At 38.7% G+C, this 17,773-nt stretch overlaps 1 protein-coding gene across 11 annotated transcripts in view; it reads left to right on the top strand.

Annotated features, from left to right (window-relative positions):
- Arhgap12 (Rho GTPase activating protein 12) overlaps positions 1-17,773 on the top strand; it is a 111,943-nt gene that overhangs the window by 21,660 nt on the left and 72,510 nt on the right. The gene's annotated exons all lie outside the window — the stretch shown is intronic.

Consider the following 17,773-nt stretch of genomic DNA (forward strand, 5'->3'; position numbering starts at 1 on the left):
CTGGAGATTGAACCCAAGACTTTCAGACTGAGCTACATTCTCAGTGCTTTTTAATTTCGACAGAGTCTTCTTAAATTTCCCAGGCTGGATTCAGACTTGCAGTCTTTCTGCCTCGGCCTCCCAGAGTGCTGGAATTGCAAACATGCACCAGTGTGTCTGGCACTACTCTCAATTTAGTGTCTTGAAACAGTAAACAGTTACCTCTCAGGTTCCCTGGGTCAGTAAATCAGCACCTTAGCTGGTTGTTCTGAGGGCTTGGGGTCTGTTGAGGTTGCACTCTGTTTCTAAAGATGGTTCCCTTGCATGATGCTGGCTGGACCTCTTTATGAGTGCTGGAGAGCTGTGACTAGTTAGTAGTTTCCCCAGAGGAAACAGTCAAGGAGCTAACACAGTAGAAGCGCGGTCTTTTATTGCATAGTCTTGGAAGTCTCACAGTCATTCCCTATTGATTGTACATCTCAGTCCTCTTCTCACAGTAAGTGTTCTGTAAAATATAGCTGTCATTATTGCTGTTGTTATTATTCTGTTCCACCATCAAATCTGTAAGTACACCTGTATCCACAGTCGCCTCTCCTTAGGTACAGTGTAAGAATTGCCTGTTCTATCAAAGGACTGTCTCTTCATATTTGCTCTTCGCATCTTTTCATGAACTTTGTGCTGGATATTACAGTATTTTGTTCATTTGGTTTTAGACTCATCATTGGCTACGTTTTTTCCATCGCCATTTAAATTTGCTCATATTTTTCACATCTTAGTAAAGTTCTTCAAATCTGCGTGTGTCAGAGTGTCACTTTATTGTCTTGGCCCTTTGTTGGTGTCTTTTGAAAAGAGTTGTCCATATTTGTTTTTCTGTACATTCTCATATCCTACTTACTCTGTAATTGTTTAGTATGGTTTCTGACTCCACATGCCCACCCAAACTTTACAGTCATAGTTTTACTGTTGATGCACCAGTAATTAAAAAAATAAGTTAAGATTAATAATCTTTTTAAAAATAAACTTCACTAGATTAGCATATTGTCTGAAGTTACCATCTTTGTCAAAAGTCAATGCAAAGCTTCCAGTGTAGTCGATAATCAAAGTCAGCACCTTATGGCATCTAAGATGGCCTTTCACTAGCCATGCAGCCTTCCTGAAATGGTCCTAGTGGCTGATTCATCTTTTATCCCAGTGATTATTATTTTAGATGTTTACATTCCTTGTATGTATGTATGTATAATGTTTACATTCCTTGTATGAAGTTGTTGCATATACAGACCACATCCTGATTCTTTGTTTTTTTCATTTCTACCGTTTCTCTCATTCTTCCTCCCTCCATCTGTTGATCTCTTTTCCTTTTGAGAATGATGTCTCTCTACTTCCTGTTAAGTGTTTTTTATTTTACTCTGTATTTTTACTCTGGGTTTCTCAGATTAGAGAAAGTATGATATTTAAGCTTGTGTATCTGACTTATTTCACTTAACGTTATCCATTTTCCTATAAATGATTCAGGCTCATCTTTATGGCAGAGTAGTACTCCATGGCCGGAAGCACCACATTTTCTTTAGCTGTTCATATGTGGATGGACACACAGTGTGAACCACTTACAAGATTTAGGTATTATACCACAATATATGTTGCTTTTTTATATCTGCACTTTGTTCCACCTTATCTTTTCTTAACTCTGGCCACTACTAATTTATTTGTCATTTCTATTTTTGTCACATTTCAAAAAATGAGATTGTGTTAGCGGGCAAAGAACCTGACACCCACAGCTTAAAGAAGGAGAGGTTTATTTGGCTCAAGTTTCAGAGAATTCAGTCCACGGTTGGATGGCTCCAAGGTAGAACATCAAAAGGGCATGGTGAGCAAAGCTTATAGTTCATAGGGGCCAGGAAACAGATCAGTGCCAGAGAGAAAGGGTCAGGGACTGTTATGTTAGAGTCCCCAAGGCCACACCTCCACAAGCACCCATACACACCCAGACGTGTGCATCATTCATTCCCTGAGCCGCTCACCGGTTGAGTTGGCAGTCTGCCTTAACGGGCACAGGAATCACTTCGCCTTTGATGTGTGCTTGCTTCTTCATTCACCATAATTCTTTAAAGGTTAACCCTGGGTGCTTTGTACATCACCAGTTTGTTCTTTTTGTTGTTGATAGTATTTAATGTATGGATATACCATTGTTTTAACTGTTTACTTACTAAACATCTAAGTTGTTTCCAGTTGTTGGCAGTTTTAATCAAAGCTGTTATAAACATTTCTGTACAGATTTTTCCCCCATTTTGATTTTGTTTTTTTGTGACAGCTCTTCATTTCTGTGGGGTACGCGGCCATGAATATAATTGCTGGTTGTAAAGTAGATGCCTATTTAGTTGTGTAGGAACCTGCTGAACTGTTTTGTAGCATGCCTCTGCCGTTTTACATTCTACCAGCAGTGTCTGAGAGTGATCCAGTGTTGCTAGCATGCCCACCAGCATTTCGTGGTGTAAGTTTTAAAAAAAATTTTTAGTCATTCTGGTAGGTCTGTAATGATACCTCCTTGTGATTTTAGTTGCATTTTCCTGTTGATGTTTAATTTTGGGGGATGTACTTGGGATTGGACCCGGTCTTGCATGTGCTAAGCATGTAAGCTACTGTGGAGCTGTACCACTGACCCCGAACTTCTTTTCATGTGCTCATGTGCCATCAGAGTATCCTTTTTGCGGAAGTATGTCTTCATGTCTTTTTCATATTTTCTAATTGAATTTTTATTCAGTTTTAGGAGTTTTAGGCTTTTGTTCTATAGTCTGGATAATAGTTACTTTGCAGATTTACGGTTTGCAAATTTTTTATACCAGTGTATAGCTTGTATTTTCATCCTTAGTCTTTTTTTTTTTTTGTAGCAGGGATTGAACACATGACCTTGCACTTGTCAGGCAGGCATTTATATATGTGTGTATGTGTGTGTGTGTGTGTGTGTGTATTTTTTTTTTTTGCCTTTTTCCTTTTTATCGGTACCGGGGATCGAGCTCACGACTGCCTGCTTACAAGGCAGGCGCTTAAGCCGCTGAGCTAAATCTCCAGCCCCTCCGGGAGGCATTTTTGCCGCTGAGCTAAATTCCCAGCCCTCATCCTTAGTCTTTTGCAGAGTAGCTTTCTAGTTTGATGAATTGCCTACTTAATCAGTTTTTTTCTTTTATGAATTATGCTTTTATTTCAAGTCTAAGAAAACATTACATAGCTGTTTTAGACTTCTTTAGAAAAATAGAACCAGGGAGAGAGTGCATATACATGGGAAGAAAATTACTCTTAAGTATTTACTTCATAGACATATAGAGGCTTACCAGATCAGGGTCAGTAGAGGAAGGCTAGAGGCCCAGAGAAGACTGTTTGCTGGCAGGGTTGCCCCTCACTTGAGGGAAGTCAGGTCTTTCATTCATGCCTACCCATATTTTGGAGAGCAATCTGCTTTATTCAGAAACTCCTTTTTTATTGAAACAGGGTCTTACTATATAGTCCAAGCTGGCCTGGTGATCTTCCTGCCTCAGCTTCCTCAGTGCTGGGATTCACTTTTTCCAAATGTTAATCTCATACAGAAACATTTAGAATAGTGTTGGACCAAGTATCTGTGGCTACTTCAGATTGACTCTAGATTTTGAATGTTTCTATTTTTTCCCCCTTTGGAAGTGTTGTGTAGCTTCATAACTTACATTTGAATTTGTGGTCCATTTTATTTTAATTTTTGGATGAGGCTTGAGACTTAGGGTTTTTTTTTTTTCCTTTCTGGTCTTGGTATGCAGTTGTGTCATTTGTTGAAAAGGCTTTCTTCAATAAATTATTCTTGTATTTTTGTTAAAAATCAAGTGGACGTGTTCATGTGGGTCTATTTCTGGTCCTTTGTTTTATTCACTTATGTCCCTTCTTTAGGACCATACAGCCTTAAATGACTAATAGCTGTGGAATACATCTTGGATTGGGTAACCTGTGCTTTAGTACTTGTATGATGATTATATCCCCAGTTTTACTTTTCTTATTGCTGAGACAAAGTACTTGGGCGCCCAGAGTTAAAGGAGGAAAGGTCTATTTGGCTCACAGTTTGTTGTGGCTCAGTTGACAGCCTGGCAGAGGGCATCAAGAAGGAGAAAGAGCAGGAGAAAGTAGTAAGCAGGCAGGCAAGAGCATGGCAGCCCTTCTTCGGGCCCGTACATTTTTAAGCAGGCTACCCTAGGGTGGATGTAGCCCTCAAACATTTAATCCTAGCCAGTTGATGGGCTGATTTAGTAATCACACATCCTGAGCCCAGCACCATACACTCTAGGTCCAGGCATCTCTGAAAAGCCCCCAGGAGGCTTTGGGGGACATCTAGACGCAAAGCATAACATCCACCCAAGATGATGGTCCTGATTCTTGGAATCTGTACCTATTACCTCACTTCAAAAAGAGATCTTTGCAGGTCTGATTGAGGATCACAGGTGTCCCATATGAAAGAGGCAGAAAGTGTACATAGAAGGTGACACAAAGCCAGAGAGACCTTTGAAGCTGCTGACCTTGAACAAGCATGATGGCAAGTGAAGAAATGCTATCAGCCACAGAAAGCTGGAAGAAACGAAGGAGAGGATGCTTTTCTTGAGCTTCTGGTATGCATATATATAAGACTGTCAGAATTGTGCCACTACAGGGAGCGACTTCATCCAGTGGATTCAATTCTTGCACGCTGTTATGTTTTTAATTTTCAGGGCTGCGCTGATTTTGTCAGCTATTAGTCAGAGTGCCATAAACGAACATGTGTGGGCTTTCGTGTGCTTGTAGTTTAAAATCATTGGTATATACCTGGAAGCACAATTCCTGCATAGTATAAGACTTGCCTTTCAGAGAGCTGCCAAACTGTCTCTCAAAGTGGCTTGACTGTTTTGCATTCCCATCAGCATTGAATGAGAGTATCTGTTGCTGCATATCTTTGCCAGTATTTGATATTGCCAGATATTTTTGGATTTTAGCCATTCAGGTAGGTATATAGTATATTATAGTTTTAATTGTTTCCTAATGACCAATGATGTTAAGTATCTTTTCTTCTGCTTATTTGCCATCTTTTTTTCTTCTTTGATTGTCTTTTCAGAGCTTTTGCTCAATTTTTTTTCTCAGTACCAGGGATTGAATTTACAACCCTGCATTTGCAAAGTAGGCCCTTACACTGCTGAGCTAAACCTGGTCTTTTTTTTTTTTTTTTTTTTTTTTTTTGGTACTGGGGATCAAACTCATGACCTCACGTTTACCAGGTAATCACTTATGCTACTGAGCTGAATCCCCAGCCCTTTCACTCAATTTTAATGAGATTGCTTTCATATTGTGTTTTAAGAGTTCCTTGCATATTTGGATACAGATCAGATATGTGTTTTGTAAATATTTTCTCTCAATTTATGTGTTACCTTTTCCTTAACAGTGTCTTTTGTAGCAAAGTTTCTAATTTTAATAGAAGTTTGAAGCTTAACAATTATTTCTGTCATGGATCATATTTTTATTGTTATGGTTAAAAACTCATTGTCAAAATACAAGGTCATCTAGATTTTTGTTTCAATTCTGGAATCTTTAGTTTTGCATTGAGACCTATCATACTGTGTTTTGTTTTGTGACAGAATCTCACTGTGTAGCTCAGGCTGGCCTGGAACTTAACAGTGATCCTTCTGTCTCAGTTCTCCTGAATGCTGGGATGATAGGGGCGCACCAACACATCCAGCTGGGCATTTCTAGTTTTTTTTTTTCTCTCCCATATACCATACATGTTCAGTTGTTCCACTGCTATTTGTTGAAAATATTTTTTCTCCCTGAAATTGCCTTTATTACTTTGTTGATGTGTTTGGGTCTATTCCTTAATTTTTTTTCTATTCTACTGTAATATGTGTCCTTTGTTTGCTATATCCATACTCTGGATTAAGGTAATTTTAATGTTATTTTCATGCTGTCTGAATTATGGTCGTTTTGTTGTAAATTCCATCCTGTCTGGGTTAAGGTAGCTTTATAAAAAGTGATGAGATCAGATAAGCTGCATGTATCAACTGTATTCTACTCCAGGATAACATTGACTGTTCTGGGTCTTTTGCCTTTCCTTACTAAGTTTAGATTTCCTTGCTGAGTTGATCCTTTTTTGTTTGTTTGTTTTTTTGAGATAAGTTCTCACTGAATAGGCTGGTCTCAAACTCATGATGATCCTCCTACCTTACCCTCAATGAATACTGGGGACCCAACTTTTTTTTTGTTGTTGTAGTTTTGAGATGGCTAGCCTTGAACTCACTTATATAGCCCAGACTGGCCTCGAATTTGTGGTGCTTCTCCTACCTCAGCCTTCCAAGTACTGGCAATATAGGCATACATCACCATGCTTGGCTAATGTGTCCATTTATACAAAATAATTTATTGGATTTGGGTTGAATCTGCAGGTCATTTGGAGCAATTGACATCTTAACTTTATTGACTCTTACCATCCATAGACAGTGTGTTGTTTAGTGTTCCCTCAGTCTGCATCAAATAACTGACACCCAGAAATTAAAGGAAGAGAGTCTTAATTTTGTTCCCCGGTTGTAGAGGTTTCAGTCCGTGATTTGTTGGCTCCAAGGCAGACACATCATAGGTGGATGGCAAGCGGGAGAGAGCCGCTTACCTCATGGCAGCCGAGATGGAGAAGAGGGAGGATAAACCCTCCAGAGGTGTACCTCCAGTGACGCCCCTCCTCCAGCTGCACCCTGCTTCCTAGCAGCACATTCAGCTATGAACTCATCATTGGGTCAATCCCCGGAGGAGCAGTCGTCTTTGAGAAGCCCCACTTCTGAACATATGAGCCTTTGGGTATCATTTTTGATCTAAAATTTGACAAAAACTAGGTCCTCATTAATTTAGATTTGTTTTGATTATTTTCCTGAGAACTTTGTACTTTCCTGTTTTAACTGTTATACCATTATCTATTTACCGTCCCCAGTTCTGAGCAATCATTAATCTGCTTCCTGTCTGGACAGATTTTGCTATGCTGGAATGTTTGTTTCTGTAGAATTATGATATGTATTCTTTTGTGACTTATTTTGCTAGCTCAATAACATTCAGGATCATTCATGTTATAATATCAGCACTATTAACAGCTAACAGCTGCTCAGCTTCATACTGCCTTTTGGTAGAAAGGAAAAGGGTTTTATTCAAGGCTAGCTCCAGAGGAGATACAAGGATCTTCTGTTGTTTCAAGTCTCTCTTTCACCTTGTGCAGGCCAGGGCTTTTATTGCAAGGAAGAAAGGGGAGGAAAACAGTGAGATTGTAGACAAGGAAATTTCTAGCTCTTTTCATCTTTCAGCCATTCTTAGCCCTTTCCTTGCTCTGTGGAAACTAGTGGGGAGGTGACCTCCTGGGGTCAGTGTCTGCGTATTCCTTTTAGTAGTAGACAAGTTAGTTTTCAGGTCATCTGAACTGAGGAGAAGGGGCATTTGCAATTTGTACTATCAGCATGAGGGAGTTGGAGAGGCAGTCTCTCTCTAAAAGAAAAGAAAAATCCTGATTTTAAAAATTCTATTTTTACCATAGTGGTTATAGTACTTCTTTCCCGTTTATAGTGGAATATTCTTTTTATCCATGCAGCATCACTTGTTGAACATTTTAGTGGTTTCTACCTTTTAGTTAATGTGAGTAATACTATCATAAACATTTATATACTTGCGGACATGTGTTTTTATTTCTCTTAGGAATTACCATGTCATGGAGTAAAGTTACCTTTAACTTTGAGGAACTATTAGGACTGCTTTGCATTGTGGCTGTACCATTTTATGTTCCTCTGTTTACTTGGTATGGGAGGTTGTAGTGTATTTGGCCCAGTTTCTACTTCTCCTAAAATGGGCCACAGTATTGTTAATGATGCTGAGGTTATCCAGATATATTGGCACACAGAGAAAACTAATAATAGCAACAAGTATGTCACCTTGGCTTAGTAATAAAAGTCATTATCAGTTATATCATCACATATAAACTGAATATGGACTAACTCTAAGGACCAATAACGTACCACTTCTAACCATAAAACAGAGACCTACGGTGAGTATTTAGTAAGTGGAACAACTTGACCTCTATTAAGGAAAGAACAGTTTCAGCAGCAATAGTGTAACATTCAATAGCTGTCTAAAGATTCGTAAAGTCTAATAATTATACTAATAAAGGTAGAGGGGGAAACTGGAGAATGAAGAAGTCGTATTTGAACAGTTATTCAATGGGCTATGAGAATGAAGAGAGAAGGGAGATGAGGGGCTTCTGTTTGAGTCAGAGAAAACACTTGGCTGGGGATCCAGCTCAGCTGTACAAGTACCTGCCTAGCAAGTACAAGGTCCTGAGTTCAATACCTGCCCCCCCCCCCCAAAAAAAAAAAGAGATCTTGCTGTGTTTTTGAATGACTGGTTTCTTTTCAAGATTGGCAGTCTTGGGACCCAGGCAGTCACAATGTTCCCTACCTGTTTTAGGGCACATGGGTGCCCTTCTACTCTGGGGCCCGCTGTCTGTTCACCTAGACTGTGGTCACTGGGCCAACCAAGGTGTGTGCTTGCACGCCATGATTGATGGAAAATAGCATCTTCCCTCTGGGCTCTGCTGGATGTGGGCCCCGGGGTGGGGTTCAAGGGAACTGCAAGACTCAGTGTCCAAGTGGCGAGGTCTGTTTCCTCCCTTCTCTTCCTGGGTACTGTCCTCATGCAGGATCAGCCTGGTTGCTTAGTCCTTGCCTCTGCTGCCCTGTGCCACGTGCAAGCACCTGTAGAGCTGGCTTGGGGTTGATAGATAGTGGTGCCCTTGTGTCAGAGGTGAAGGTGTATGTGCAATCGGGAACAGTCCAGCTGGCTTGCGTCCAAGGGCACTGCATGGTCTAGTGGCGGCTTGCTCCCTCAGTGGGGTTGCCCTACTTGGCCCTGCACAGCCTGCTTACTTGTGTCAGGGTGAGGGCGCCACATGGTCAGGTGCAGTCCTGTTTGTTGACTTTGTGGGGGTAGGAGCATGGGGCCATGTGGTCCGAATTCAGTGTTTTGAGATCTTTTTTGAGCCTAGGTCTCACTGTGTAGCTCAGGCTGGCCTTGATCTCACTACGTAGCCCAGGTGGGCCTTGAACTCATCATGGTCCTCCTGCCTCAGCCTCCCGAATGCTGGAATTCTAGGCAAATGTGATCATGCCAGGCTCTTATTTTTTTATAATGGTATTTAGAAACTCATACTCAAGTTAGGGCAAGATAGTTACGGAGTAAAGAGACAAAAACTTTAAGAAAATTTGGGCATAAATGACTAGGTAAGGTAGAAGAAAATTTGAGATAGAAGGTGAGCCAGCTTGAAATACATTCGTACCAAACTTGACAGTAAACTGATTGAGACCCTCTAGAATGAGTTATCTTACTTCCTTGGGCTTGTCTCCTACTCCACAAGAAAAGAACACATAATTACAGTGACTGAGGGTCTTTTTTTAGTAACTGCTGATATTAGAAAGTACGTAGTTTATTTTAAGTAGTGTTCTGCTGAAACAGTGAGCCCTAGTGTAGACCTGTTCATCAGGCTTGTTTCTTAGTGGTTACTTGGCTGTGACCCTTGAGGATCTATTGCAAGCATAAACTGTCATTTTAAGAGAGTGCTTTATGTGTGTACACGCAAATAACTACCCTGGCTCACAGTCCACATGGAAGCCCTCTTATTATTCACCCACCTTTTACCTCTTCACCAAATGAGATCAAAAGTCCTTCCTTACAGGGTCCAGTGGCGTGCTCCTAGAGTCCCAGCACACAGGAGGTTGAAGCAAGATTGGGAGTTTAAGGCAGGCCTGGGCTGTGTTCAGCGTTCAAGGCTAGCCTTTACCTACCTCGTAAGATTGTCTCAAAAAACACATAAATCCCCACTTTGACTCTTTCCTCACCCTTTTTAAAACAAGTTGCTACCTCTCCCTCTGTCTCTGTGTCTGTGTGTCTGTCTGTCTAAACCCTACCTGGTCTTTTATGTTCTGGTTTCTAGATGCGTTTGGTTTAATCCTTATGCATTAGTCAGAACTCTTTGGTGTAAGTGTTAGAAACCACGTGGTGAGTAGCTTAGACTAAAGAATTTCCTGGCTTCTGAAACCAAACTACAGGATGAGTTCATTCATTTGGGCTTCAGGACTGATTAGAAGAAGGGCCTGCTCACTGTCAGGATTCTTTTTAATCTCTTTGCACTCTCTTCTCTGAATTGTTCTGTGTCCTTGGTTACGTTATTCTTCCAAATGACTATAGACAAATAGCTGGCAACTAACAGGGTTATACCCTTAGTTTTTGTGTGGCAATAACTGTTTCTCTTCTCTTAGTTCTAATTGAAAAACTCTTGGAGAAGGAATTTGCCTCCATTTCAGTTGGTACACATGCTGTCATTGGACCTCATTCAGATTGCATGGTTGGATTTTGAAGGGAAAAAGTTCCCTAGAAGCGTTAGATCCGCTGTTTCTAGAAGAAGGGAGAGGTGCCAGGCAGACAATATAGTAGTTGTCTGGCATGTTCTGTTTTTCTGAGTTCAAGGCCATATGTGTCTTTCCACATTATACCTATTTTCTACCAGGTTAGTTACTGACATCAGCTGCTGTAAAGGCCAAGGAGAGGCAATGAATAAAATTCCCAGGCTTATTTTGGTTCATCATAGTAAGTTTGAAGATTTAGGAGTTCAGATATGAAGAGTAAAATAATATTCTCTGAATGTGTTTCTGCAGGTCTTTTTCTCTTTAGATTATAAATCCTTAATCCCAAAGATTCTGTTTCGCCTGCACCAACATTTTGACAATATATAATGTAGTAAATCACCCATTACATAATGAAAGCAATATTCATTTTTTAATAAAAACCTTAATTAGATATGCTTGCTGTTGACAAGGCATGAGGTTTCTATGATTAATTTTTTGTGTCAACTTGGCTGGGCAACAGTGGGTAGGTATTGTGATCCAGCATTATTTTATGTGTTTCTTGGATAACATTAACTTAATCCTTGGACTTAACTTAATCCTTGTGATGTGGATTGACTGTACTCTAACATCTTTCCATACTGTAAGAGGTCAGTTTCATACATATTTTCACATTCTGATAGACTTGAATATTTGTGGATTTAAATCTGATTTAAGAAAACCATAGATTTACGATAATAATGTATTTAAAGACCAAAAGTCACAGTGGCAGTGAATTTGGAGTAACAAAAATTTCTCACACACACAAACACGTGCATGTATAACTGTAGTATAATTGTATTCGAGTGGCAATAGAAAATATGCTTGAAAGGATGGTGTAATCTTAAATAGAGTCATTAAAAATGTGTACATTAAAAATGTTCTATGTTTTCCTTCTAGGGAAGAATTTGCCAATCTAGGTGACATATCAACAAAAACAACAGATGTGGAAACATTTTTGTGTTTTTGTTGAGAAACATCTCATCTGTATGCATAGAGTATTTTTAGCAATTGCTTCAGTAAGTGCTAGACAGATGGTTTAAATTCAGAATGACTATTCAAATAATTTTTATTACAGCAGTTATTTTGAAGCCTACTACACATAACATTTAGGATTCAATTTTTTGGGAAATAATTTGTTAAACAGTAAAGTAACGTTTCTGAATCAGAGAAATTGGTGTCATATACAAAGGTATGTGACTTTTGAAGCCCTCTTTTTGTAAAATGTGGCTGTTGTCTGTCTTACAACAGGAGAATTAAGTTATTTATTTGTCTTTTTGAGACAGGGTCTTGCTATGCAGTTCAGCCGGTCTTGAACTCAGTAGCCCAGGCTGGTATCGAACTCAACAGTGATCCTCCTCCCCCAGCCTCTTGAGTGCTGGGATTACTGGTGTGCACCACCATGCCCAGCCTAGAAATCAGTATTTGAAAGTGGTTAGGAAGTAGGTGAAACAAGAGGGTCAACTTGGTTTATGATGCACCAGCAGTAGATGGGGTTGACTGAAGTCCCTGAAGATGGTAAAGAAGGAGGGGAGAGGCTCTCCATACCAGTCTGTGGAGGGCTTTTTTTGTCAGGATTAGGATGGGTGGACACTGCTGGGGCCATGGCACACTGCTCTGAAAGGTGGGCAGGGATCCTGTGAATGTGTGTTTCAGACTGAAGGAAGTTTAGTGTTGGCAGGTTAAGAACTTGGGAAGGCTGGGGATATAGCTCAGTGGCTGTCTAGAGAGGCGGCGGGGCGGGGCGGGGTGGCGGTGGGGCTTTTTTACTTTTTAAAAATATACTTAAAAGTAATTGTATTATAATTTTGAGGGTCTTGTTTAATTATAAATGGGGCTAGTCATTTTTTTCTTAGAATACCAGTTTTGAAAGAATGACCAAAGACCTGATTATTCTGTTTATTTGATTTCTAAATTAATTTTAAAATTCATTGGTTTCTGATTCTGAGTATCAATAGATTTTTCATGCTAGGGTATTAAATATTTTCTCAAAAATGTATTTTAAAGAGCATAAAACCAAACAAAATGAAACAGAATAATCTAATCAAAATAAAACAATGAAAGTGTTACAGGACTTCAAAACAAGATAATAGGAAATCAACAGTGGCTACCAAAGTATATCTTGTTGTCTTCAAAATAGCTGCCCATGCTATCAGACATAATAGGATCAAACAAAACAAAGCAGAATAAAACCAATCAAAACAATGAAAATGATACAGGACTTCAAAACAGCATGATTGGAAATTAACAGTGGCTACCACCTTTCCCTTTTTAGATGGTTCTTCTCCTTTCACATGAAAAAGTAAGTTTAAAAAATTTTTTTAACTTTATTAGTATATACTTGTCATATATGTTGATCACATTCATCATAAGGAATTTGTGTCTGTAGATAATACTTTTTTTTTTTTTTTTTTTTGAGACAGGGTCTTGCTTTGTAGTGCATGCTGGCCTCAAATTCACTATGTAGATTAAGTTGGCCTCAAACTCTTGGCAATCCTCCTGCCTCAGCCTCCCAAGTGCTGAGATTACAGATGTGTGCTACTGTACCTGGCTTGTACCTAATGTATCTTGAGTTGTCTTTTCCTCCCCATTCCTTTCTCCTCTTCAGTCTTTTTCCCTTCCCACTTATGAAAGCTTTGTTTTTGTTTTTTCCAGTCTACTCTCTTTTGTCTTTTCCTTTTCCCTTCCTGCCTTCCTCTCTTCTTCCCTTCCTCCTTTCCTCCCTCCCTCCCTACCTTGTTTCTCTTTCAACCTGACAGTGTGTTTTCGACTTCCCAATGTCTGTCCTTCTCTATGCTTCTTGAGTTTTTCACGCTAGGGCAGCAATGTGGTATTTATACTTGTGTGTCTGATTTACTGTGTTTCACTTAAAATTATTGTCTTGAGGTGCGTCCATTTCCTACAAATAACTCAAGTTCATACTTCTTTATGATACAGCAGTACTGCATTGTATACAAATACCACATTTTCTCTATCCATCTTTCTGTTGATGTGCATGTGGACTGTTTCCAAGAGTTAGCTGTTACAGATTGTGCTGCTGTAAACCATGGGTGTGCATATATCACTGTGGGATGATGCTTTTAACTCTCAGGGTGATACCTAGAAGAGGGGAGCTAGGACAAATGGAACTTCTAGTTTTAGTTTTTAAGGTAATCTTCATACTGAGTTCCATACTGGTTGTACCAATTTACATTCCCACCAACAGTGGAGAAGGGTTTTGTTTTATTTCGTTTTAACCACAGCCTTGCCAATAGTTATTATTGGTTGATTTCTTTTTGGAGTGAGATGGAATCTTAGTGTTGTTTTAATTTGCACTTCTCAAATGACCAGTGATGTTGAGCATTTTAAAATACATTTATTTGCTGTTTTTACTTCTTCATCTGAAAAGTGTTTTTTTTTTCATTTCAGATGCTCAGTTTTGGAGTGAGTCTTTAAATTGCGGGGGAGAGAGGGGTGTCTGGTAGTTTTGAATTTTATATATTTTAGATGTTAGTCCTTTGATGAGTAAGTGGTAAAAATATTTTCTCATTTTATGGGTTGTCTCTTCACTCTGTTGGTGGTTTCTTTGGCTGTGCAAAAGCTTTTTAATTTGATATGATCCCAGTGGTTAATTCTTTGTAATATTTCTTGTGTAATCAGGGTTTGTGTTCATAAAGTCTTTGCTTATACCTATAATCTTCAAGGGTTTTATCTTGTCTTTCTGTCATTCTTTCTTTCTCTCTTTCCTCCTTTCTTTCTTTCTCTCTCTCTCTCTTTTTCTTTCTTTCTTTCTTTTTCTGAGACAGGGTCTCATTCTGTAGTTCAGGTTGATCTTGAACTCACCATGTAGCCCAGCCTAGTCTCAAGCTCACACTGATCCTACCACCTCAGCCTCTGGAGTGCTGGGATTACAGGCAGGAGTTTTACCTCTGCTGTCTTCCTGCAGATTTAGTGTTTCTGTTGTAATATTTAGATCTTCGATTGATTTTGATTTTAGTTTAGTACATGGTGAAAGATAGGGGTCTAGGCTCAATTTTTGGCATGCGCTGAGCCAGTTTTCCTAGCATCACTCACTAAAGAGGCTATCTTTTCTCCAGTGAAGCTGTTTGACCTCTTTGTCAAAGATAAGGTGGCTGGTTGAATGTGCTTGGAGTTACTTCTGCATTTTTTCTTCTGTTCCATTGATCATTGATTGGGTCTGTGTTTTTTGTTTATTTGTTTGTTTTTGCTTTTTCCTTGCCAGGACCATGCTGTTTTTATCATGATAACTTTGTAGCATAACTTCAAATCAAAGTGTGATGCTCATTGCCTTGCCTGTGTTACCCACTGCTGCTTTTGCTATTCTAAGTCTTTTCTAGTTCCATATGAACTTTAGGATTGTTTCCTCTAGGATTGTTTACTATGAGGTATGCTTTGGTATTTTGATCAGGAGTGTATTTAGTCTGTATAACGGTTTTGGAAGTATGGACAGTTTCACTATATTGGTTATGCCTTTCCAGTTTGTGATATCCTCTTTGATCTCCTTTTGCACAGTGCTGTAGTTCTCAGTGTATAGTTCTTTTACTTCCTTTGTTAGATTGATTCTTAGGTATTTCATTCTTCTTGATGCCATTGTGAAAGGTGTGGTTTCCCTAATTTTTCTCTCCGTGAGTTTGTTATTGGTATAAGGAACACTATTGATGTCTGAGTGTGTTAGCTTTGTATCCTGCTATGCTACTCACTTTGGTTATTAATTTTTGGAGTCTTTTGGTGGAATTTTTGGGGTCTTTTTCCAAAGTAAGTTCTTCACTTAAAGGAAACAAGTTTTGTTACAAGTGATGCGGTTGAAGGATCTGCATGAAACAGAATTTTGAAAACTTATATTTATTGCTGTGAGCTTACAACTTTTTTTTTCCCCACTTAGTTGAAACAAGGTCTTACTGTGTAATTCAGGCTGGCCTTGAATTCATTGAGTCGCCTAGATGGCCACAAAGTCACAATGCTCCTTCTGCCTCGGACTGGTAAATGTTGGGATCATAGGTGTGAACCACACCACATAGCCAGCATGGTTTGCAACTGTTTTGATGAAAGCAGTGGTGATACAAATTTTTTGTTGTTGTTTTGTTTTTATTCTTATATAATGAAACATTTCAACAAGAAAGACTTACTGAATTTTTAAAAAAACAGCCAGTACTTAGTTTTTAGTGTGACACAGAATAAATATTGTGATTTTTAGGTCCCACATTACAACTAAGTTTTAATAAACTATGACTTGAATTTTGGTGAAGCATCAAAGATTGTTTATAGTTATATGAACTTTTTATTGTTTCTTTATGTGTTTTTTATGGTTTCTTTATGTGTTTCAACCCCCAAAACATATTGCAACAGAGTGAATATAGAAGCAGATGTGAGAATCCAGGCAGTAAGAGATTCGTGAAAATCTTAACAATGCTTTTTTCCACTATTTTTAGGAATATATTACTATTTTTAAAATAAAAGTATTTTTATTTTAATGTACAATGGGTTTACAAATTAATTTTAACATTCGTAATTTCTCATTCTGAATATCAGCAGAAATAACTTGCAAAGATTAAAGCTCTTTGGGGTCTGAAATAATGCTCAAGAGTGAGAGGAAGTGGGGCTGGGAATGGAGCTCCAGTATTGCCAGAAACAAAACAGAACAAAAGGAGAGGAGCTCTAGTGCCAAAAAGAATCCTGCTGTGTGGAACAGTACATTTAGATGAAAGTAGCATCTGCTTAGGACCTGTAGTAGGTTTGGAGTAAATATTAGTGCTTCAATGGTTGATGATAATAAAATTTTTGATGAAGTATTTTAAAATTTGACCATATAACTTTTTTTTAAAATGGTAGCAGAGTTTTATTAGAGGTAGAAAAAGAAACTGGCTCTGCAGAGTGAGTCCAAGCCAAATACAAGTAGAGAAAGTACCTTGCAGGCTGAGAGTGGGCACCATGTGAGAGACAGCAGAGTGCCCCCTGTGACAGCTGGTATAGATTCATTCTTTCCCTCAGTACTGGGGTTTGAACCCAGGGCTCAGGCGTGGTAGGCTAAGGCTCTACCAGTGAGGTGAATTCTTTTTAAAAATCCATGTCAGTTAATGCAGAAAGTGGTGTGGGTTTTTGGCCATAAATAGAATTTAATTTTCTTGGTGTACGTATATATGTAATATTATGAACTGTGGTACATTGAGGTATTGGAGTTTTTTTGCTTAGGAATAACTTGTAGTTGTGGAAAAATTATGATATAGAAAGTCACATTCCCATAGAGAAAGTTCAGTGTGAAAACACTGTCGCAAGATGTGAAAACCCTGAATATATAAAAATAGAATGACAAGAAGTGAGAGACTTACATCTCTAGTAAGGATGGAAAGAGGAAGAAACAATTTCCTCTAGTTTTTGGTCAGACTAGTATTTTTTGTGCAGAAGTTGGAAAACAGAAAACTTAAGCAAAAAATCTGCCAACTGTATTGGTTCTTCCTTCAGCATAAGGCCTTAATTTGCTTCATGAGAAATACTTAATTGGTGCTAGAACTGTCTTTCAATACCTTGACATAAGATGAACTGATGCTACCAGATGTGGTGGTGCTTGCCTGTAGTTCCAGCACTGGGGAGGCTGAGGCAGGACGATGGAGGATTGCCATGAATTCGAGGCCTGCACTGGACTGGGCTGCATTGTGAGTCCAAGGCTAACCTGAACTATGTGATGAGACTTTGTGTCAGAATACCAGAAAAAGTTACTTTGTTTTGTTTTTGCATTTGCATTTTTAAATATTCTTTTAGAAATGTATTCTAAATATTCTCATCAGATGCAGTTTGTAAATACTTTCATTCTGTAGATCTGCTCATTTCCTTTGCTGTGCAAAGCAATTTTTAGTTTGATCTAATGTCATTTACTATTTCTTGCTTTAGTTTCCTTTGCTTTTGGAATCTCATCCAAAAAAGAATCTTTGCTCATTCCACTGTGCATAAGTAGTTTCCCCATGCTTTATTCTACTAATGTCACAGTTTCGGGTCTTACACTTAGTCCTTTAATCCATTTTGAGTTGATACTTTGTAACTGATAAGCAAAGGTCTTATGTTACTCTTCTGTATATGGATATCCAGTTTTCCCAGTGCCTTTTAATGAAGAGACTGTCTTTTTCTACTTTTGTCAAAGCTCTGTGTGTTGTTCCACTGGTCTGTGTGTCTTTTTATGTTACTATATGGTACTTTAGTGACTTTTATAGTATATTTTGAATTCAGATAATATAGAGCCTCCTGCTTTATTTTTACTTTTCTTTTGCTTAAAAGTGTTTTGGCTATTTAGGGTGTTTTGTGCTTCCATATGAATTTTAGTATTTTTGTGCCCTAGTTCTTTGAAAATGTCTTTGGTATTTTTGTAC

Source organism: Cavia porcellus, unplaced genomic scaffold (assembly GCF_034190915.1).
Source record: "Cavia porcellus strain 051 isolate PalLab524CR breed Dunkin Hartley unplaced genomic scaffold, mCavPor4.1 scaffold_7, whole genome shotgun sequence".
Taxonomy (NCBI): Eukaryota; Metazoa; Chordata; class Mammalia; order Rodentia; family Caviidae; genus Cavia; species Cavia porcellus.